The following is a 22,510-nucleotide window of genomic DNA, read 5'->3' on the forward strand; positions in this document are numbered from 1 at the left end:
TTTTAGGAAAGTGGTCTTGGCCCGTGAAATCCATTAGGCTTTTCTCATCTTTTTGTTTCACAAGACGTCTTTCTCCTCAAAAGTCAGTTTTTTTAATTTTGAGGGAAAGGAGCTTGTCTTCCTTCACAGTCTTTTGATATGAGAAATCATGTTCACGACCTCCTTAGCCTCTTACAGAATAGATTGATTGCATCAAGCATGTGGTAGAGTATCTTTAGGCTTCTTGATCAGATTTTGCGCCTGGAAGAAAGGAATGGAATGAAGATTGCTCTATAGGCTTGCTGGGTCGAACTTCCTTCTGCTGGGTATAGGCTTCTTATTCCTCTGCTATCTCTATCTTTTTCTTCCATATTTTGATTTGCACAAGACGCCTTTCTTCTCAAGAGTCAGACCCTCGATCTAAGAAAAGAAGGCTTATCTCCTTTCAAATTTCTTTGGCTTGAGAGGCTCCATTCCCATTCCCTTACTTTCTTTGCGATTTCTTCTGTGCTTGGTAAGCTTGGCCGACTGCATCCTCTTTTGCTCGGTGCGATAATCTCCATCCTCTATTATCTGTGTCCTTTTCTTCTCTCTTTCTTTTTCTTGATTCGGTATCTGCTCATATTTTTGCCTTATATTGGTTCACGCAATATCAATTTGCCAACGCGACATTGCCGATTTGCTGCCGTGATTAATCCTTTGCATGTCGCGTGCTTTGTTTTGGCGTTATCAATTCTGCTGCTGCTGTAATTGCTTGTCGCCTTAGCCATACTGGTTCTTTGCTGTGATTGACCTGCTACTGCTGTGATCAATTTTGCTATCAGCATTGATTTGCTACCACGTGTTTTGGAAGGTACCCAACCTGTAAGTATAACGCATTCCGAATTTTTTGTTTTTACTGCCATGACAGCAATGGGATTGATACGGCAGGGTATTATTGGCCGTGTCTTCTCAGCTCGGGCTCAATGGCCTTAATTTTTTTTGCTTAGTTCTTTGCTTGATGTGTGATAATAGATTGATTCGGCATGAGTGGCTTGGACTATTTCTTCTCTGTGTTATGCGTGGAGTTTTCTTTTTATTGCTGTAATTGCAATTAAACATGATGGAGCTTGCTGTTAGTCTGTTTGGTTCATCATGTGAGTTGCTTCTATTAGCTTGCCTAGGCTATGTGGATTCAATAGTTTCAATTTTAGCTTAGTCCCTTGCTTGGCGTGTGATTATGGATTGGTTGAGTGTGGAGTAGCTTGGATTCTTTTTTTTTGGGCATTATGCGTGGAGTTTTTACTGCTGTGATTGCAATGGAACATGATGCAGCATAATATTAATTGGCTTGCTTTACCCTGTAAATCGCGTCTCTTAGCTTAGCTTGACCATAGTAATTCAATGGTTTTAATTTTGCTTGGTTTCTTGCTTGGAGTGTGAACGGCATGTAGTAGCTTTGCTTGGGTGTGTGCTTTGGTAGCTTGAGGCCATCTTAAGTATTTTTAGAGGGAGTCAGTATTAAAAAGAATGAGCTTGGTTGCTTGGCATGGCCCTCATATGTTCTATGGTAGATGCACGACCTTAAGAGAGGAGCTTGGCATGGCTTGTGTATGCATGTCGGATGCTTGTATGCTTAAATTACTTTTTCTTGGCGTAAGCTTGTTTAAGTATTGGTGTGTTTCTCTTGGTCGTGGATCTGCTTGGCTTGAGCATGAGCTTAGCATGAGCAAGTGCTTGGCATTAGCATGGACTTGGCATGATATATTTGTTCATAGAGTTAGGCTAAGTGCCATTTATTAAGCATGAAATTTCTCGTGATTGCTAACTTATATAGGGTTTAGACATATTTGGGCTCAGATTTCATTGATTTCTTGTTTGCCTCTACACCTTATAGATCCATCTCAGTAATGATTTTTCTTCTAGAAAATCAGGTATGATTTTCTTTGTGATGTTTCAAGAGAGAAATTAATAGCTTGGGTTCAAGATTTTGGGCTTCTAATTAGAACTTGATATATACGGGACATTTAAATGGTAATGCTTAAAGTGAAGAATGGGCACTAAATTTGGTGAGAGATTGGATATGTAGATGCTTGATGCTAAAGTGTGGCTATAGATGCTTGTGTAGAGTACTGAAGGCTTAGAGTATGACTTTGGTTGCTGAAGTTTGTATGGGTAACAATATTTGGATCTGTATTTGTATTGGTGTTGGAGCAAAAATCTATGGCAGGTTGGAACTTGAGTTAAGAGTATGCCTGATGTTGAAATCATAGCATGTGAAAGTTTGTATAATGCTTGTTGGATCGTAAATGCTTGCGCTTATGACTTCTCCACACATTTTTTTTTTGGTTCAGATGAGATACTCTATGCTTGAACTCTGACTTGATAAAATTGATTACGGCAGCTTTTGTTTCAGCAGTGGAGTAGTAGAGGCCAATGACAGGATATGAGAGTATCAATTCCAATGATAAACTAGATGTCAGTAAATGGTGGAAGCTTTGAATACAGCTTGATCACGGTAACTGAAATTTTATTTGCTTGAATTGCTTAGCTTGCTTTTCCTTCATTGTCACATATTTGCATGATCATGTGCTTGATTAGAATATCTGAGTCATATACTTTTTTTTTTTTGCTGTATATTGCTTGGTATTATCTTCCATATCAATGAATGCTTTCATGTAGAATTTTCATTTGTATAGGATTTCTTTGTGGCTTGGCTTTGGCTTGCTTACTTATTTGAGCATGCTCTTTGTGAATTTGTATGACTTATGGTAGCTGTGATAACGCACTGACCACACTCAACCTTGACTTTATTGCAGTGGTGCTAGCTTTGTCGTTGCTTTGATTGGCTGCTGGGAATTAGCATACTGGGCTAAATCGCTGCATTGTGGTTCTTCATGATATCCAGGTGAGCATCAATATAAGAATCTTTTTGTGAGATACGCTTGCTTTTGATTATTCAAAGTTGTATTCTTGAATACAATTGAAACATCGGTCGATCTTTTCTCTGGTGGTGAACTCTTTATGCTTGCTGTTGGGATTTGAATTTGCTCATCAATAATCACAAGGGTTGATTGACAATATATGAATATGGATATTGCTTGTCAGGAGTTGAATTTGACAATGATATAACATGAATTTTCATGGCATGTTTTGCTGTGGCTTGTTTTAATTCTTGCAGTCATCACATACTTTGCTTTATTGCTGGGATTGTGATGTAACCTGCCTTTGTGAGCCCTTTTTTTTTGCAAGTCGTTTGTGAGCCTTTTCTATTTTACTGCTATAGTCGTGAAAATGAATGATATAGCATGGCATTGCTTGGCTTGGTATATTTAAATTTTAGTTTCTTAGCTTGGCCTGAACATGTTACTGATACTTACATCAGTAATTTGCTTGGCTTGAATTTGCGTTGGTTTGCAAGGCATGGTCTTGCTTGATTAGCTTTGATATTGTAAAACAAAAAATATCTTTGCTTGGCTTGGCTTTTGTTTCGATTGAGATAGTCATGCTTGGGCATATTCTAGGCATGAGCTTTTGATGGCTTGAGCTAGCAGATGGTTACTTGGTGGACGCACTCGTTTGAAAGAGAGAAGTTTGTATGCTTGGCATGGCTATCTTGGTTATGATCCGATTGACATATGCATGAGGTGTTCTAGGTATTAGCTTGGCATGATGGTTGTTTAAAGGGTTAGAAGCATCTGTTGCTTGATAGAAAGGTGCTTTTGGTTATTGAAACTAGGTCTGGTCATTTTAAGAAGAATCGAGATTTGGTCTAGCTAGCATGATAAGAGGTTGTCACAACAGCAAGAGATTAAAAATAGGTTAGCATGTTGGTTTAACGAAGTAAGATTATCACAAAATGGTTTGGAAAAGACTATTGATTTGAATTATATGGCATGGCAGTGGTTCGTGTTGCTTTTACAGCAGCGTTTGGCAATTTGGTTTTTCGCATTGTCTTGCTTGATTCTCCAGGTATACATGTCTTGATTAATTTGTTGTCATGTAAGGAATTTGGCTTGGTAAGAGCATGAGCTTGTATGATGTCCGCCTTGCGTGTTTCGGTTTGAATAGATTCAATTAGTGACCATTATGCTTGGGCACGTCGTAGGCATGTGCTTGATGGTATAAGCTTGTGACTTCCTCAAGTTTCTTTAATGGTCAAATGAGAGTGCATTAGTGTTGGAAAGCATGTGCTTGGATGTAATGGCTTGGCGTCATTCTCACTTGGTTTTCGATGCATATAGGATCTTGCAAGATTCGAGCTTGGAATGACTTGCCTTTGTATGCTTGTTAGTTCGTTGTTGGATGCATGACCTTAGAGAGAAGCTTGACATGATTGGTGTTTCTATGCTTATATGCTTAAGAATATTTTTTGCTTGGCGTAAGCTTCTTTAATTATTGACTTGTTACTCTTGGCCATGGATCCGCTTGGCTTGAAAATGAGCTTGGCATAAGCATGAGTTTGGCAATGTGTAGATGAACTTTTAATAGTTCGAACATCATAGGGACTTTGATCGTCTGAAATCAGTAGTGCATGGATGCTTGAATCTTGAATAAGTGCTTGTTGATCTTTGGGTTTGCATAATACTTTGCTTGCTCAAATTCTTTGAATTGAATTGTTTTTCTTCCATGGTCAGATAGGATTGGCATGCTAAAAGTACAGTTTCTTCATGGATGTATTTAAACGTTGGCTTTATTCCCAGCAGCAAAATGGGTCTGCTACTTGTTCATGGCAGAGCTTGAGGCTTGGTATTTTAGTGGATATATGACATATGAAAATGCTTCATGGAATTTATAGCATCTTATCAAGCATGTTGCAATGCCTAGAATCATTGAATGCTTTGTTATTAATGACAACATAATGGATCTCCCCTCTCTTTTCTTTTTGCATATTGTTAAGGCAACGAAATAGCTTGGAACATTTGAATCCCTTGGATATGAAGCCTTGTTTTTCTGAGCTCATTTTAGCATGGCGGCGAGTGGTGACTTGCATTGTTCAGCAACAACTTGATCATGAATAGGCAATGTATGTAGTCTTGGCTTGGTTCCGGCAGTGAATTTTTTACTTTTCTCTTTGTTAAAGCACCTAAGCAGTTTGGAATGCTTAAATTGCTTTAGGCGTTGCTTGAGTAGCATGATGTTTAGCCCATTTTTCTTGTGAGCTCCTGTCTTCATACATGATTTTTTTTTTTTTTTCAACAGAGTGAATGTTGTGCTTGAAGTTTCTTTTCACTTCTTCTATTTGCTTGAAAGACTTATTCTCAAACTAAAATTGTAAATTTTGCATGTGTGTGCCTGATATGAATATGCACGAGATCTGTCAGTAATACAGTAGTTCTTCTTTTCTTCAAACTTGCTTGTTGCTGGTTGGTTTGGCGTATGGATCTGGAAAGGTGCTCTTGAGTGATGCAATAGATATGGTAAAAGCCTGATTATAAGAGTGCCTATGCTTGATGTATTGATTCTGGTTTAAATCAATACGCTTGCAATAGATAGAAATGGTATGGTATGATTGATTATGGAGAGTGGATTTGCTTGAGGTGTTGTCAAGATTTGGATATCAATGTAATTTGATGCTGGTTGTGGTATGTAAAGGGAATGATTTTGCCTGATTTGAATATTTTTTGCTTTCAGATGGATCAGCTTGATGCATGAATATGAGGCTAAAAAGTTTAGGATGGATGAGCTGCTGTTAAGGTAATCAACATAAACCAACTCATCAACCCCCAAGTGCAGTAGCCTGATTAAAAGTACAAGATTTAACTTTTGCTTGCATGTTCTCTGGCAATGAATATCGCTTGAGAAGTGTGAGGGGCTTGTGCTTATGATCACTGCTGTGTGTCTGGGTTTTAGATTAGAAAACATATGCATGTTGCTTTTGTGAGAGTATTTCTCTCTAGAATTGTGATTACACGCATTTATATGCATGTAATTGTATCTAAAACACTAGAAATTAGTTAATCCTCAAGTCAATTATAATGTAGCTAATCTATTTTTATTTATTTTATAGCAAATAAGCGGAGTTGACAATTGTGAGAAAATGAGGCGAAATTGGAGCTAATTGAAATTATCGACAAAAAGACGAAAAGTCAACGATGGTCAATGGGTCAATGCAAGCAACTATGTGAAAATCATTGAGTTGAGCTTGGGAAAAGCAAAAGAAGAAGAGAGGAAAAAAACGGAAGAAAAGAAGAACAAAAGAAAAAAAGGAAAAGAAATGGTGTTTAATTAATTAAATTAATTAATCAAATGATTAATTAACTTAATTAATCATGCAATGTAGCAAACACCAGCACACCCACGTGCATGCCATCATCCATTGCCTTCCTTTCTCTCAAGCCAATCAACCACTAACACGTGGCATTCAATATCATCCATCAAGTGCAGAACGTGTACTTCTCCTCATCCCCTCCATATATTGCAACCAACCCAAGTGTAGCCGCGGACCCATATATATATTCTCTTCTCAACAGCCGCACACAGACACACTACATCCCAATCTTCTTCCTTCTTCTCTACAGCCGAAACCCACCTCCCCACTCTCTCTTTCTCTCATCATTTTCTCTCAAAAATTGGAAGGAAAATCAAGGGGCTTTTACCACTCACACCATTAATTGCTCATCAACACAAAGAGATTTCACTTTTGGTAAAGAGTAGGGGCTTAATATCAAGTTGGGTTCATGTTTGCCTATAGCAAATTGTGAGCTTAATTTGTGCTCCCTCTCTCTTCTATCATTTCTCTTAATTTCTTATGTATTTGATGATGTATTTGATAATGGGTTGTGAGTAGTTTAATTTTGGGAGTTAGGGTTGTGAAGCCCTAACTCATCTTGTATAAATATTGATGCTTTAATTTTAATAAATGCAATTTTCATTGTGTATGCTTTAAATCCGAATTTATTGGTCCTTAGAAGCATGTTTCTAGGCTTTATCACCCTTTGAAATTATGTTGTGGGCAATTATGATGAATAGATTGATAAATTGACAACTTATTAATCTTGTGGCATCTAGGATTTAAGTGTGGTAACCATTAGCTAGCTTAATTGTAGCTAAGCTTGCTTGGGTCTCTATTATCTTGCACTCTAGGCCTCTAATTTTAGATATTGTGGCCTTAACCGGCGTAATGTCTAAGTTAGAGAGTTGATTGTGGCCCTAACCGGCATAATCGATACACCGAAAGGATAATTGGTTTAGTAGCCTTAACCGGTACTAAATACGGGACTTAACACATATAGGAAATGCATGCATTTGTGAAATTGGCATCGATATTTGCAAGAGAGTTAGTGTGAATCACCCGACACTCCCATGTTCCCTTTACTTTGAAATCCGAATTTAATTTCTTGCTTGATAATTAGTTATTTGCTTTTATTTTAGTTTGCATTTAATCTAGTTAATTCTCAATTCAAAACTCCCAAACAAAATTCTACCTTCCATTGTGCATAACTCATTTGGGCTACAAGTTAGTGGCTTTGATTAGGCTTAGTGTGAGCTAAGCCGAGCATTGCCAAGGCTTGGTGCCTTGTGAATATTTTACTTTATTTTATTTTTATTTTTACTTTTTCATTGTATGCTTTTAAGTTATTCTAGCGTCAATTACCTCGGTTAGGTCCAACACCTAATCCTCGAGGTACGATAATCAAGGTTTTAATACTTCCCTTACTTGACAACGATTCGTACGCTTGCGAGGGTTTATGAGTCAAGTCAATGGCGCCGTTGCCGGGGATTAGGGTCTTCGGATCTTAATCCCTTGGTAATTGGCATTTAGGGTCACTTTTAGCATACTTTTATTTTCATTTTTATTTTTATTTCTTGTTTCCTTGTTTAGTTGTTTAGTATCTAATTTTATTTTTCACTATTTGTTAAGTCTCCTTCTTTTCACACCCTCTAATTAGTTGTCAAATTTTGTGGTTGGTAAACTTAGTGAATATTTTGTGTTTATTTGGTTATTGAGGTGCTTAATTTTCTAGTGGTTCTTTATAGGTGCATGAGCAACACGTTACTACCTATCAATTTGAGAAGTGGTCGCACTTTGCAAAGACTTCCTAGACAAAGGCCAAGGAATCGTTCACGAACACCTCCAAGGCCAAGAGTACCTCCAAGAGATCCCTCACCGAGTCCGATTAGATCACCGGTTAGAGAGATGGCGGAGAGACCTATTCGGGAGTTCTCTAGACCTTCCATGACCAATACGGCATCATGCTTAGTACTTCCGGAAAGAGATGTGGACTTTGAGATCAAGCCACAACAATTGAGCATCTTGCCTATTTTCCGTGGGATGCCATCCGAGAAGGCCATCAACCATATGCAAGACTTTGAGGCGATTGTGAGCACTATGTCAAAGGGTGGACTTCCGGAAGGTGAGTTCAAGATGCGGTTGTTTCCTTTCTCACTTAGAGATGATGCAAAGGGATGGTTTTTGAAGCTACAACCAAGGAGTATACGATCATGGGATGAGTTGACGGATACTTTCTTGGATGCTTACTACCCACCACACAAGACCACTAGCATGAGGCATGAGCTCTTACTCTTCGCTCAACGAGATCATGAGACATTTTGGGAGGCATGGGATAGGTACAAGGATATTTGCAATGCATGTCCACATCATGGTTTGACTAAGTCGATGATGATTGACGGCTTCTATGGTGGTTTGTTACCACATGAGAGGAGGAGGGTTGATGTTGCCGCACAAGGTTCACTTCATAGCCATGGTCAAACCGAGGCATGGGATATACTTGAGCACTTGGGTCGACAATCGAGACAATGGGATGATCATGACTCTAGAAGGGAGAGATTGAGGAAAGATCCATATTATGACACCAAAAGCACTCATGAGACACGGGTTGCTCAAGAGAGCTCTAGTGCGGATTATAGAAAGCTTGAGAGGAAGCTTGATCTACTTCTTCAAGCTCAAGAGCATGGTGCACCTACACATCATGTAAAGGCCGCCTCTATGCCTTCATCATTATGTCTACTTTGTGAGTCGCCTACACATGCTACTAGTGAGTGTCATTTTGCCTCTAGCTATCCGGATTTTGTTGATGAGCATGCTAAAGCGGTTGGTAGTTTTCCAAACCGACCAAGGAATGATCCCTATTCAAGTACTTATAATCCGGGGTGGAGAAATCACCCAAACTTTTCATGGAGAGATAGTGGAGGATCTTCTAGTGCACAACAAGGTGGTGTTTATTCTTATGGAGGGCAACAAGGACCAAATTCTTCATTTCTTGGTTCTCATGGCCAAGGGTCTTCATTTGGTACTTCTCATGGAGGTTCTTATGGTTCTCATGCACAAAATGCACCTCCCGGATTCCAAAATAGGCAAGTTCTTCAAGGGGTGCCTAATACCACTCAAGAGCCAACAAAGAACCATATGGAAGAGTTACTAACCGCATTAACCAAATCTCAAATGAAGACGGAGCAAAATATTTCGGTTCTTACACAAGGTCAAAGTTCACTTGCACAATGTGTGGGGAAGTTAGAGATTCAATTGGGTCAAATGGCAAAAGAGCTTAGCACACGTCAACAAGGAGCCCTACCTTCACAACCGGAGCCAAATCCAAGAGGCAAACTCCATGAATGTAATGCCGTCACCACTCTACGTTCGGGAAAGGTATATGATAATCATGTTTACATGCCTACATCTTCTAGTCTCCATACAAATCCTTTATTTGATGATGATGTTGGTTTGCATTCATATGGGGCCAAGAGGGAAGAAAATGTACCTCTTGGCCATGTTGTTGATGACCAATTGCATACACATCATGATTCTGTTTATTACAAGGAGGATGGGACCGGAAGGGAAGAAAATGTACCTTCCGGTAAATATGGAGTGGGTGATGTGACTTTGAATACCAAAGGAAGAAATAAGGGGGTGGATAAGGTAGCCGGAGGGGAAGAAAATGTACCTTCCGGAGGAGCTATTCTTGATAGTGGTTATGGTTTCTTGTCCTTTGAGAATGATGCGAGAAAATATGGTTTGATTGATAGTGGCAAGGAAAGAGCTCTATTGAGAAAGAACACTTCTAGGGATGAGGATATCTCGGCCTCAAGATTAGATGGTGAGGCCATGAAGGCTAGGGACCCATCTAAGGCCGATGACACCTCTAGGAAGGTTCTTGATGACATTAGACCCACCACTCATGAGTTTGAGCCATCTACTTCTACCCAAACAGGGGGGAGGAATAAGGAGGAAGACCTACATGTTCATGGTAGCTCTAGTGATAGAAGTGGTCCGGTCTATTCATCACTAGGCGAGGCCTTGAGGGCTAAGAACCCTAGTGGGACCGTGACTACCCTTAGGGGCACCACCGGGAGTCTCACCTTTGATCCACCTCTTGACTTGAGCATACCGGAACCTCAACTTCCTTACCCTAATGTGCCAAGAAAGGAAAATGTGAAGAAGGGTGGGAAGAAGAAGAAAGTTGGCTTGATGTCTGAAGTGCATGATATTTTGAAGAAGGTTAATGTCAATATACCTTTGATTGAGTGATACGCTAAAAATAGACGCTCAATTTAACCCTGCAATGATGTAGTCGTCAGTAGTAAAGAATAAGCAAGGATCGTTCGATGCCAGAGATTGAGGGTAACTATATTAATCACACAAAAGAAAACAAAAGAAAACAAAACTATTACTAAAGAAAACGTCACACACAAAAAGAAAAGAGAGAAAGATGGAGGGACAGATAGGGGATAGAAGAGGGCACTGCAATCCTAAAAACGAAACTGATTTGGGGTTTTTGGATTTTTAACGAAAATAAACAGAAAATAAAGAAAAGAAACACGATTTGAATTTAGGGTTTTGAAAGATAATGATGAAGATGTTAGGAACTCGGAAATCCACCACCAAAATATGCTTGAGACAAATTTATCATCCTAGTTCAATTACTAAGTCGTGAAAAAGGTTTCAATCAAGAACAAACCATGAATGCATGCATAAGTTCTTATTACTTCCCTAGATTACTTAAGCAAGATGAACGCACCATTACTAAGCCTTTAGAATAAACAATCAAGGTATAGAACGCTATCCTATCAACAATTCATTCTAAGCATTAATCACATGTGGAAGTTTGATCGAAACAAGTATGCAAAACTAGTGTGGAACGCCTACCTAGCATGCAATCCTTTTTATTTGGTTTCACCTATTGTCCTATAGGTTTTACTACCATTGAAATAAGCATTATTAACCGTTTAGGAGATTAAAATACCTATTTCTAGCCCCACTCACATGATCATAATATTTTATGTGCGCATTCATAAAACATAAACATGCAAGAGTTATCTGTAAACCAAAACCAAATAAACAATTTCACAACAAAGCAATCACGAAACTAGGGATCAAAATATTGTCAAAAACATATCTTAGGGGCTTCAAACCTCGCCCCTAACAAAAGTAGATTAGCCACACATTGTCTTAAAATTCACAACTAAAAATATATGAGTTTGATTTACAAGAAAATAAAAACCGTAAAGGGCAGAAGATGAGAGCCACGAATTCACTTTTAGGCAGCCTTGAACGCAAGAACTTCCTTCAAGATAGTACACGGCAAGGCTTGATGAAGATGGATGATGGTGTGCACGGTTTTTGCTCTTGGAGGACTTGGAAATTTCAAGACTTTGTGTGCTAGGGTTTATGGCAGAAGATGGCGCTGTAGGGTGGTGCTTTTTAACGTTTTCAGAGCCTCTATATATATAGAATACACAGCCCAAGTTTCCTTTTCCAATTCTGCTTTGAAAGCCTCTCCTAGTTGCTTGAGGATTACTCTGATTGGTGCACAATTAAATGATTTTCAAGCCCTAGTAATCTTCCGAAAATCTTGAGGAATCATTCAAGGACTCTCCTTGTAATTTTCAGCATCAATAAACTTCCAAAAATGCACCCAAAATTCGTCCATAGAAGATTTCTGCCAAACAGTCCTGTTTTGACTAGGATTCGATTTCTGACTCTGAAGCTTCCTTCTTGGACAAGAAACGACTTCTTCTTGACAAGTTTCTGGATGGTTCTTGACTCCTACGTGTTCTATGACATCATATCTTCTATATTGATCAACAACCTTCTGGAAAAACCTCAAGAAAATCGCCGGAAAAGATCTCCCAAAAACCTTCGTGAAAAGCTGACAGTTTCTGCCTTATCGGGAAGCCTACTTTGCATTTGATTTCCTGCTGCCTCGTTGACGTTTCTGACCAGTTATTTAGCTCTAGTTCAATTATAACATCATGTCTTCAAGGTTCTCTGGCCCTTTCTGCATAGGTGCAGCTGGAAGAATGCAAGAATTTCTCCTCAAAACCGTTCCCAGAAAGCTGATTCTGAAACTGCAGTTTTCTGCTTTGCAGCAACTGTTTTGCACAATGATTTCCGTGGACTTCCCTTGTGATTTCTGGCCAAATGGTTAATCAAACTTAGTCCTCTGCATCAGTACTTCATGTTCCATGGCTTCTTTGCTCTCTTTAAGTTCTTATTTCTCTTGAATCACTCCACGAACTACCTAAAAAGAAAACAAAGTTAAAACTGACTTTTTAAAGGAAATAGCCAAGAAAAGTGTAGAGGATTGCACATTATATTTGTCGCATTTATGCTCCTATCATTGAGCTCATTCGACAAATGCCGGTTTATGCAAAATTTCTAAAGGACTTGTGCACCCATAAGAGGAAGATAAAGAATGATGAGCGGTTTGAAATTTGTGAGGAGGTTAGTGCTATCTTGCAAGGACGGATCCCTCCAAAACTCAAGGATCCGGGGAGTTTTAATATCTCTTGCACTATTGGTGAGAAAATCTTTGATAGAGCTTTGATGGACCTTGGTTCAAGTGTTAACATTATTTCTTTTGAGACTTTTCGGAAACTTGACCTTGGGCCTATTAAAGCTACTCCTATCTACTTACAACTTGCGGATCAGAGTATTATTAGAGCTATGGGCGTTATTGAAGATGTGTTAATCAAAGTTGACAAGTTCTACTTACCGGCGGATTTGGTGGTATTAGATATGGATGATGAGCCTCATTGTGACAAGGACATACCTATCATTCTTGGTAGACCTTTCATGGCGACCGCGGGGATAAAAATTAATGTTCAAAAGGGCACTATCAAAATGAAGGTATTGGGCGAAAAAGTATTACTCAAGAGGCTTGAACCTATTTACCCTCCGGAGGTGGTAAAAAATGTGCTTTCTATTAACTTGGTCAAAGGCAATGAAGCAAAGAGAGATAGAATTTTTGGCCCATTGAACCAAGTTCCACACCACAACCAAGAGTCATTGGTATATAGTTCTTCCTCTCCTTGCCAAGTGTTTGCAATTTCTACTCTTGATGAGCTAAATGTGAATGCGGATCCCCCATTGAGTGAGGAGCAAAAGAATCAAATCAAGACAATAAGGGAGATTTGTGGGTTTGACAAGAAGAAGAAGAAAGGGTATCTTGAGTGGAACACTCCAGTGAATATCAAGTTCCTTGCACCATCTTGTGGAGGTTCTAGTTCTACTAAAGCTTGTGTGGGTGGTGGTGGAAAGAAGGAGCCACCTTGAAGAGACCAAGTTCTATAGACCGGCTTGGGGTCTTTAAAAACAAGCGCTTCTAGGGAGGCAACCCTAGGTGGTTTTGAAATTTCCTGGTTTATTTTGCATCAATAAGGCTATTCAGCCATCTTTTTGGGAGGATGGGAGGTGTCCGGAGTTGAAAATGTGAAGGAGAATTATTTTGGTAGTGAGCAGTTTCTGTCCAGAATATTTGGTTGACTTTGGGTGACTATAGCTTCCATGATACATTCTATTTTGAGCTGAAATTTTTTGGGACTATTCTCCTATATGTCTACTATCTTGTGAGAAAATTTCAGCCTCTTTTAGTCACTGGAACTCAAGTTATTTAGTGGTCAATGCATGAGGGTCAGAACAGAGACAGCTACTGTAGAGTGACTTTGGGAAGCTACACCTTCTACATCCCAAGCAATTTGGAGCTCAAATTTTTCATAGATGTGTCTTCACAAGTCCTCTGTATGCAGGAGAAACAGTTTTTGATTTAAACCTTCCTAACTTCATATTTAGTGTTCCAAGTGACAGGGGCCAGAAACAGGGCACAGCAGAAACTGCAGAACACAACAGTGAGTTTGGAGGCCAACGATTTTTGACTCAGAAATTATATTTCATTGAAATTTTACCTTAAGGTAGCGTTATGAGTCTAGTTTCATATCTCGTTGGTCTCACCCTCTTTGCACCTCTGGAGCTTCAGATATTGCAGTTTTGGTGACTGAGGGTCAGCAGAAAACTTCTTGACAGATTGGCAAGTTTGACCAGCTATAGTTTTCATCTCAATTGGAGATAGGTGGCTTCCCTTATATGGATAGAAAGCTCTCTGAGTCTACTTTCCATTCCAGGTGGTCTCACTTCTTTTCCCCTTTCTGAGTATGAGATATGGGTATTTGAAGACAGAAAGGTCATTGCTGGAAGTTTTCTGCACTCACTAGTTTTTTTTTTCACTCGAGTTGATTGGACTTCTTGCACTTCAATTCTTCAATGGAGGCCATTATTGGGCTGTTGTGAGGTGTGTTGGATGTGGTCAAGACCATGAGCTTAATGGAGGACCCTTGTCCTTAATCCTTGCCTATTGTGTGACGCATTGCTCTTTGGACACTATATATTTCTCAATGGAGTCGATCTTTCTTAAGCACCTTGAGCTATTATGGAGCATATGTTAAGGAAGTCAAGGCCTTGTGCCTTGAGGTTGGTGTCTCATATTAGTCTTCTCCAAGGGTCGTGAGCAATGGAGGGTCGACAAAGGGGGTTTTCCGTATCTTTTCTCCGCATTTAGATTTTCATTTTCATAGTTAATTTGTGTGCCTTCGCCCGGACTTCACTCTCATGCCTAAATCCGACATGGATTTTAGCTTTCGAGCTCACTTTACAACATTGAGGACAATGTTGGTTTTAAGTGTGGGGGTGAGGGCTCGGACACCATAAAAAAAAAAAAAAAAAAAATTAGATTAGCTGTATGTAATTATATTTTAGTGGTTAATGCCTTTTTCCAACCCCAATGACGAGCCATGAACTTAACTTGTTATGATTGTGGATAGATTGAGCATGATCTAGGACTTTGAATTTGTTTTGTGATTAAGTGTATATGTGATCTATGCTTGATTATATGTGTGCACATAGCCTATGGTTAGGTTGGTCCATCATAGTTAGAGAAACATATAGATTATTCGATTAACTTGCATGCCTTATTTGTGAGCTTTTGAGCCTAATGTCTATAGTGTATGCATTATTCATTCACTTATTCTTTCATGTGTGTACAATTCATGACATTGCGTATCTAGAACTTGCTTGAGACCTCTTGAGGCTACTTTTAGCTTGCGACATAATAGAAAGGATGGAGGCATTAGGACTATATACCACCATGGCCAAAGAAGCATGTGCCCAAAAATATTTACCATTAGATTGCCACTTTGAGCCTATTTATATATTTAGCCTTTTTGTTCATTTGCACCACAAATTCCTACCTAGCCTATACACTTTTATCCTACCCTTCCATGGTAGTTGGTGAAGCGATTCGAGAGAATGACTTTATGATTGAGTGCTTCAAAAGAAAGAAAAAGTCAAAAGTGTGAGGTTACAAAAGAATAAGTGTGGGGGTGAGTGATTTGTATAGAAAAAAAAAAAAAAAAGTTCTCAAAAAAAAAAAAAAAAAAAAAAAGAAGAGAAAAATAGAAAAAGAAAAAGGTGAACGAAAAAAAAAAAAGTGTTGAAAAAAAGAAAAAAAAAAAAACTAGTATTATTTTTGTTTATAGTATAGTGTAGTGTGAGTTGTACATCGGGATTAGAGTGAGTGACTTAGCATTCGAAAGCAAAAGTCTTAAATCTCTACAAGAGAGAGTTGCTTCACCGATTTTCATGGACTTTGTCTTTCCCTATCCTTCATTTTTTATAGCCACTTGCCCTTAGCCCCATTACAACCAAATAAAAGACCTCTTAATATTGAATGTTGCGGGTTACCTAGCGGAGATGAGATCGAAGAGCAAGCATATAGCGGCGCATGTTATGAAATTGCTTTTGAGTGAAACACATATAGCCCCTAAACACTTGAGCGGTAATATTTAGTGAACCTATGTGAGTTTAGCGGGTTATATCGGGTCTTCTATGTGCCTATTTGATTGTGGTGGATTGATTTGACACATGGTCAACACATGCATATACTTGAGCATTTTTCACATGTGCTTCTTAATTGCCTTACAAATTTATAGTTTCTATGTCATGCTTTGTCGACCTCATGATCATTTACATAATTAGTTCTCCGAGGGTTATGGTTGGAAAGGCTAATACCGCATTTTACTTATGTTTGTGAGTTAGTAGATTTTCGGATTAGATTTCATTTAGTTTGCTTGGGGACAAGCAAAGTTCAAGTGTGGGGGTGTGATTACACGCATTTATATGCATGTAATTGTATCTAAAACACTAGAAATTAGTTAATCCTCAAGTCAATTATAATGTAGCTAATCTATTTTTATTTATTTTGTAGCAAATAAGCGGAGTTGACAATTGTGAGAAAATGAGGCGAAATTGGAGCTAATTGAAATTATCGACAAAAAGACGAAAAGTCAACGATGGTCAATGGGTCAATGCAAGCAACTATGTGAAAATCATTGAGTTGAGCTTGGGAAAAGCAAAAGAAGAAGAGAGTAAAAAAACGGAAGAAAAGAAGAACAAAAGAAAAAAAGGAAAAGAAATGGTGTTTAATTAATTAAATTAATTAATCAAATGATTAATTAACTTAATTAATCATGCAATGTAGCAAACACCAGCACACCCACGTGCATGCCATCATCCATTGCCTTCCTTTCTCTCAAGCCAATCAACCACTAACACGTGGCATTCAATATCATCCATCAAGTGCAGAACGTGTACTTCTCCTCATCCCCTCCATATATTGCAACCAACCCTACTGTAGCCGCGGACCCATATATATATTCTCTTCTCAACAGCCGCACACAGACACACTACATCCCCAATCTTCTTCCTTCTTCTCTACAGCCGAAACCCACCTCCCCACTCTCTCTTTCTCTCATCATTTTCTCTCAAAAATTGGAAGGAAAATCAAGGGGCTTTTACCACTCACACCATTAATTGCTCATCAACACAAAGAGATTTCACTTTTGGTAAAGAGTAGGGGCTTAATATCAAGTTGGGTTCATGTTTGCCTATAGCAAATTGTGAGCTTAATTTGTGCTCCCTCTCTCTTCTATCATTTCTCTTAATTTCTTATGTATTTGATGATGTATTTGATAATGGGTTGTGAGTAGTTTAATTTTGGGAGTTAGGGTTGTGAAGCCCTAACTCATCTTGTATAAATATTGATGCTTTAATTTTAATAAATGCAATTTTCATTGTGTATGCTTTAAATCCGAATTTATTGGTCCTTAGAAGCATGTTTCTAGGCTTTATCACCCTTTGAAATTATGTTGTGGGCAATTATGATGAATAGATTGATAAATTGACAACTTATTAATCTTGTGGCATCTCGGATTTAAGTGTGGTAACCATTAGCTAGCTTAATTGTAGCTAAGCTTGCTTGGGTCTCTATTATCTTGCACTCTAGGCCTCTAATTTTAGATATTGCGGCCTTAACCGGCGTAATGCCTAAGTTAGAGAGTTGATTGTGGCCCTAACCGGCATAATCGATACACCGAAAGGATAATTGGTTTAGTAGCCTTAACCGGTACTAAATACGGGACTTAACACATATAGGAAATGCATGCATTTGTGAAATTGGCATCGATATTTACAAGAGAGTTAGTGTGAATCACCCGACACTCCCATGTTCCCTTTACTTTGAAATCCGAATTTAATTTCTTGCTTGATAATTAGTTATTTGCTTTTATTTTAGTTTGCATTTAATCTAGTTAATTCTCAATTCAAAACTCCCAAACAAAATTCTACCTTCCATTGTGCATAACTCATTTGGGCTACAAGTTAGTGGCTTTGATTAGGCTTAGTGTGAGCTAAGCCGAGCATTGCCAAGGCTTGGTGCCTTGTGAATATTTTACTTTATTTTATTTTTATTTTTACTTTTTCATTGTATGCTTTTAAGTTATTCTAGCGTCAATTACCTCGGTTAGGTCCAACACCTAATCCTCGAGGTACGATAATCAAGGTTTTAATACTTCCCTTACTTGACAACGATTCGTACGCTTGCGAGGGTTTATGAGTCAAGTCAAATTGTAGCTTCACATTTATGTTAGCTAGACATATAGATTGATATAGGTATAAGATATCTAGAATATCATTATTGCCTGGTATAAGCATCAACAATGAAGAGGTTATCTTCTATGCTTCCTGGTAAGGTTCAGTGAAAGGGTATGTTCAAATAGGCTTGAAATGCTCAAGAAGTGGCTAAACAATAGTAAGATTGTTATGCATGTAGCTTTAATGGTTGTAATGCTTGCAGGGGCGTTAATAAACTGCTCCCAGCAGTGATTGTAAAGATCAAGAACAGAGATTAGCTTAATATATGTTGCAACAAGGGGGAAGCTAGCTGCTGGAATCATAGCCTAGTCCTCAGGTAAACTGACAGGACCCGCCCCGAATTTCGCCCTGAAATCCGAGGTGGCCCTGCGGGGCCCACCTTAGAGATAACTCTACCGAGAACTGGTCGAGTCACCACTAAAGTGGACTACCCAAAACAGTAACCCACGATAGATCAGAGCCAAACAAAGAAATGCGGAAGCAATTCACCAACTATGCCTCGAACCATGTACGCCCGACCTCAACTAATAGCGCCTGCAAACTGGGCATTAGAAACCGAAGGGCCCAGGGGAAAGTACATAAAAACGTTAGCGTGAGTGGACAAAAATAACAATTTAAAACCAAATGTATTTTATACTTTCCCACATTTATTTCATTAAAAACCTCGATGCATGCACAAATGGTAAAACACATTTAGCTTTAAATCCAAGGATTTTAAAACGATAAACCGACTAGCCTCGCTAGTCAAAACATTCGAAAATCATGTATCGTAAAACCAAAATCTCGTTTCTCAAGAAAATAAGACCAGCCCCGCTGGTTACGATAACATCGAAATCCAAAATTCTCGTGAAAACATACCAGCCCCGCTGGTTACGAAAATAACGGACTAGCCCCGCTAGTCAAGTCACGAAAAAGTATGGGGAAGAAGTTATCACCATACAAGAAGGGAGCCTCCCAGGCTCGGGTCGGAGTGTCCCACACTCTGGAGCATCCCATGCTCTGCTCTTACTCACCCACAAACACATAGTAAGCAGGGAGGAGTACTAATAGGCTAGCTAGCAATAAATATAACGACCCAGGTATGGCGGGTAAAAATCCATATGAAAACTGAAAACCAATAAGGCTTCCCCATCGTCTCACGAGAAAATACAAATCCAATGACGTGGCCCCGCACGCCAAAATAATCTCGAAATCATAAACCAATCCGAAATCATCATCAAGGCATTCCAAATGCCAAATTCCATTGAAATCCCATTTCGAAAAAAATTATTCCAGAAATCTCAAGATCGACGAATAAAATATATTAATAAATTCCGGAAATCACATCGGAAAAATAATTCGTCGAAAATCACTTAAATCACAATCTCCATAATCGAAATCATATTTCCGAATGCAAATCATAAATACAATTTCAAAAATAACCATTTATAAGCAAAACCAAATTCAATGCTCGATAAATAAAACGATAATTAAACCAATTAATAATTGCGAAATAAATGCATGCATCAATTCTTAAAAACAAAAGTCCACTCACAGTACTATTGGGCGACCATGTAAACGAGTTCCTTCATCTAGCCGTAGCTCGCAACATCGTCCTGTACACAAGTACATTTCCATAAACGACAATTCGAATAAATAATTACGAACCTAAACGAGACCCGAAAATCCCTATCTCCACTACTTCTCAAATTCAATCCAATTCTCTTCCACAACACCAATTCCTCAATCTATATATTCCACAACGAACACGAGGAAAATCCGACGGCCGGATTTCCAACAATTCCATCACAAAACACCGAACTTCGAAAAATCACAAACAATTCCAAACTCCTCCAAAATTCACCAAACTTCATATACAAGCCCTACAACATATATACAATTTAATGGACTAAAAACTGGAATTAAATCACTGCTCAACACACCTCCACGCGCCACCAACAGTGGCGGCGCGTGGGCCCCACGCGCCGGCGGCCACCACCTCCGATGGCCACCAAACTTGGACAGTAGCATCTACTCAACACACTCAACCATTCATTCAACTACAACAAGTGCCAATTTTACCTGAAACAGCTCCAATTCGGCCGGTGAACACAAGCCCAGAAATTCCTCAAGAACCCTAAAATTTCAATTCATCAATTCGACATCTACACAACAAATCGTGACACAAGGCCATAGGGGAAATGATCAGTGATGAAAACCGAACCTTCGATGCCAATTTCGTGGCCGGAAACGGCCGGAATTGCCGGAAATCGCCGGAAATCCAAAACTGCTACAGTGATCTTCTTGGTTCAATTCCGAGCTTTTCCGGCCAAATCTTCGAAAACCAAGGTTACTAGCGTGTTGGGAGGGAGGAGGCGCTCCTCTGGTGACCGGTTGCACGCCGGCTGGTGGCCGGAAAGTGAAGAATCGAAGGGAGGACGAAAATGGCCGAACCGGAAGAGAGAGAGAGGTCGGGGGAGAGGAGAGAGAAAGAGCCGGGTAAGTTTCCAAATTTGGAAACTTACCATAGTAACTTCCTATATTTATAGAAACTTACCGTGAACAGTAACTTCACAATTTCGCTTATAACTTTCGCATACGAGCTCCGATTTTTACGAACCACATATGCACGCGCTCGGTTTAACGTCCTCTACGACTTTCGTGAAGAAACTTTTCTCAAATTCTGACCCGAACAAAAAGTCATCATTTAGGGCCACTAAAAGTACTAAACCGAAAGTAAAAGTGAAAGTAAAGGTCGTTTACCGTCCAAATGACTAGTAAACGGGTGAATTTGGGTTCGGGACGTAACATAAACGGTTCAACCTTGTAAGGACATGATGATTTGAGATAAAAAGATAAATATTTTCAGGAAAGAGGTAGTGTCAGAGTATGAGAGGAAGAGGGAAAAAATGTGATTTCTTTAATTTTCAATAGCTAGATTTGGCCTTTTGAGGAGAAAAACAAAACTTACTTTCACTTATATCATTTTCTGATGTAAATCAGAGGTTAAGTAACTATGAAATTGAATCTAGGTTTTTTCAAAAGTGAAGAACAAAAAAAAGTCTCTTCTTACTAAGCTTGTTTGCATCACTTTGACCTTTTGCTGCTGTTTTGCTTGACTGTATCTGGCGGTGTTGTGACAACAAAAGCATGGATAGTTTCAAGAAAATTATCATCCTACCATGGAATAAGAGCATGATTTTTTTTTTCGAAGCATAGAGCACTGCTATGAAATGAAGGGAGCCATGGTTAAATCACAGCATGTTTTTGAAATTCATTAAGCAAAGCCCCCAAGTATTCTTGCATGATGCTTGAAAGAAAAAGGATAACTTTGAGTTTGAGTATACTGAGTTGATGGTATTGACACAAATAAGGACTGATATATATATATATATATTTTTTTTTTCATGTTGTTGGGAAGGTTTATGAAAAATCTGGTAAATAGGCTCGAAATGCTTGAAAAATGGCTAAACAAAGGTAAGGTAGTTTTGTGGCACTGATGGTTGTGATGCTTGCAGGATGTTTATATATTGCTCCCAGCAGTGGTAGTCAAGATTCAGCGTGACATATGTTCAGCAAGGAAGAGGTTAGCTGCTGGAATTATGGCCTAATTTCCAGGCAGAAGGTTCAGACCTTACCAGATCTAGAAGAAATGCATCAACTGGTGATGAGGTTATTTGTGGTGGCTTGTTTGGTTTTGTTGAAGCCTCAAGGTGAGATAGCTTTTATAGATTGAGTAATAGGACTCTTAATTTGTTCACTCAATATTGAAGCTTGAATAATGAGTGAATAAATTTGATTTTGACAGATTTCATGATTCCTGTTACAGAAACTCATGGATTAAAGACTCATAGTCAATGCAATAAGCAACAAGCTTGTGTGGCATTGAGTATTTGCATGTTCATCAAGAGAGCTCCCCTTGATTGCATCTGATACATATTGTCAGTGATAAAGCATGACTGGTTGAAGTGAGCATGGAAAATTTCTGGAGAAAAATGCTGCTGTTAAGGAAGCTGAGGTGGAAACACAGCCTAGTCCCCAGTGAAGTCGCCAAAAATGTAGGGGGCACTTTGATCGGAGTTGTACGGCAGTGGATATTCATGGGTAAGGACCCAAAACTTTGCCCCTTTGTCTGAGTTAGCGAAGACTAGGCCAGCAAACTTCGAAGGATTAAAAATCCTAGGAAGGTTGTTGTTGTGTTCTTCCCGGCAGTTCCTATATATATGCATGGCAGTGAATCGATCATTTCAAAAGAGGCTTGGCAAGATGCGTGTGGCGTGGGAGCTAGAAAAGCATGAGTTTGAGAAGAAGAGGTTCCAGCAGTGTTGTGTACTGGTTGAGGTTTGTGAG

The 22,510-nt window shown here is 39.0% G+C and overlaps 1 long non-coding RNA gene and 1 other non-coding gene across 2 annotated transcripts; one reads left to right on the forward strand and one right to left on the reverse strand.

Moving 5' to 3' along the window:
• The first annotated feature begins 2,805 nt into the window (after positions 1-2,805).
• LOC133708697 (uncharacterized) lies at positions 2,806-22,120 on the forward strand. The gene is made up of 5 exons (XR_009845999.1): positions 2,806-2,866; positions 5,593-5,655; positions 18,384-18,497; positions 21,679-21,873; positions 21,990-22,120. It is a non-coding gene; the product is annotated as an uncharacterized LOC133708697 (long non-coding RNA).
• Positions 8,462-8,568, reverse strand: LOC133713256 (small nucleolar RNA R71). Its single transcript, XR_009847922.1, has one exon. It is a non-coding gene; the product is annotated as a small nucleolar RNA R71 (small nucleolar RNA).
• Positions 22,121-22,510: the final 390 nt, after the last annotated feature.

This window comes from Rosa rugosa, chromosome 5 (genome assembly GCF_958449725.1).
Source record: "Rosa rugosa chromosome 5, drRosRugo1.1, whole genome shotgun sequence".
NCBI classification, from domain to species: Eukaryota; Viridiplantae; Streptophyta; class Magnoliopsida; order Rosales; family Rosaceae; genus Rosa; species Rosa rugosa.